This window comes from Stegastes partitus, unplaced genomic scaffold, assembly GCF_000690725.1.
Source record: "Stegastes partitus isolate 25-593 unplaced genomic scaffold, Stegastes_partitus-1.0.2 Scaffold805, whole genome shotgun sequence".
Classification (NCBI taxonomy): Eukaryota; Metazoa; Chordata; class Actinopteri; family Pomacentridae; genus Stegastes; species Stegastes partitus.
Genome location: NW_007578536.1, coordinates 355,974 through 358,270, shown reverse-complemented (window position 1 = coordinate 358,270; position 2,297 = coordinate 355,974).

Below are 2,297 nucleotides of genomic sequence, written 5' to 3'. Positions count from 1 at the left end.
CTTCACCCTGAGTGGGATAGGCTGGTCTGGTTCTGGTCTGTTTGGTTCTTGTTTCATCTTGTGGTGTTTTTGGATTTTAATCGTCTCATTGCAGTTCGTTTTTCTTACTTTGTGTCTCAGCTGAACCGACCCGTCGTGTTAAAGAGCTGAAACAGAACCAGAACCTAGATGATGCTTTAACCTTTCTGGACTGAGCCTGTCTGAACGGACCTCATGCAGACACCAGTGGGTTAAATGATCAGAACCAGTCGTTGATCTTAAACCTCCTCCTCCAGAAGGCTGACCCGCTCTGAGCAGGTGGTTCTGTTGTTTTGTGGGTCACTTTTTAATATTTCTCAGTAAACACAGAGAGCTGCTGTAATCCCAGCGTGAGCAACACGAGGTGGAAGTGAAGCTTTATGTAACCGGAGCGGCCTGAATGAGGCGGGATGAGCTCAGCCGGGCCTCCTGCTGCCTCCAACGCTCACCGCCTGCCTGCAGAAGACCTGCAGCTGCAGCGGTTCTGTTTGGGTCGAGGCTTTAACGTGGTCCCGGCCGAGCTGCTGAAGCGTCTGCAGGTTGAGTTCAGAGAAGGAGCTCCACAGGTTGTGTAACGTCGCTGCTGGGCGTACGAACCAAAGGTGTGAAACCTCTGGTCACGTATGAAGACATGAGGAGCACATCAGAGGAACACCTCACATCTAGTTGTCGTAGCTGCAGGCTGAACCGCTGGAGGAGCAGTTTGTAGTTTGCTGTGGATGTTGTCACATACAGTCGTGAACTAAAGGTTTTATCTACTGGTAAAGATCATGTTCATCTCCAGTGACTCCATAACTCTGGATCTTCTCTGATGGAACCAATGAAACATGAATCTTTGTCACTAGAACAATCCTGTGTTCTGGTTCTTTCACAGATTTATTAAAGTTCTTCTGGAAACATGACAAAACCTGCTGGATCATGAATAAACATACAGAAATGTTCATATCTGGTTCAACGTCCATGTTCTCCTCAGTCGGGTTCTTCTGGTTCCATCCACCAGCTTCTGGTCCATCTCTGACTCCTCTGGACAGAACCGCTGCAGTTCAACTAAACTCGTCGTCTTTCTGACTCAGACTTGTTCCTTCATCAGTCCACAGGTTCTGGATGGTTCCAGTCAGGACTTTGGGGAGACCAGTCTAGAACCTTCATTCCAGCCGATGGATGTGGAGCCTTCAAAGATGCTTCTCTCTGTCGGTTTTTCACATTTTGTCAGATTGTTGAACTGAGACTGAATGAAGAGACAGTTTGATTGAACCCAGACATGTGAAGCTCATTAACTCTCCTTTTGAGTCATTTCTAAGCAGATTTAAAGACGTTTATTTGCTTTGCGTCTCCGTCATGTGCCCCAGTGTGAACATTTACAGACACATAGATGCAGAGAGCTCATTAGAAACGTCCCAGTTTGGAGAAAACGCTGCTGACAGCCTTCGTTTTACGTCATCATAGAATAAAAGGCAGAGCAGCAGGATCTCATCATCAGGGGGCAGCAGGGACACAAATAGACACTTTTCTGGTGGGGTTTGTGTGACTTTAATGCCCTGACAGCTGCCGTCCATCCTGCTGAGTGAATGGAAAGTGTGTCTTTCACCAGGTTCAGGAGATCCTAACTAACCATAACCCTACCATCAACATGTANTAACTTCAGAGATCATCTGAGTCGATTCAGAAAGAAACCAGCTGAGGTGGTCCAACATGAGATTGAGATGCTCCTGGAGGTTTTCCAGGCAGCCGAGAGGAAGCCAGAAGTCTGCAAGGATTAAACATCTCATCTGACCTGGAAGCCCCTGGAGATCCACCAGGCGGAAACTGGAGAACCCTGCCGAGGAGTCACTGAAGAAGAACACATTCCAGATCCTCCAAACCGGGGTTCTGAAGCCGAGCAGAGAGCTGGTGGAGGATCCTGCCGTCAGATTATTGTGCTTCGTGTGTTTCGTGTCATGAGTGTTTCCAGGAGCAGCAGATATTTATAGCTGCTCTCGGTAGCGAGAAGGGAAATCAATGGTGGAGGCCCGAGGCAGCAGAACATCGGCTCGGCCTTCCACCTCCAACGCTATAAATACCAGCGTCCACATCGCACACCGACACACTCCAGAGGCGACAGCAGCACACAACAAGCCCATGACCCGCAGCACTCCTCTTATTATTAGACGCTTGTGTTCTGCTGCAGACGTCAGAATAAAACCGGCTTTAAAGTCCCACATGAGCCGCCGAGCGCAGCATCGATCTGTGATGTAACCCAGAGCAGCGCTACGGTCCGACTGCTGAGGACACAAGGAGGC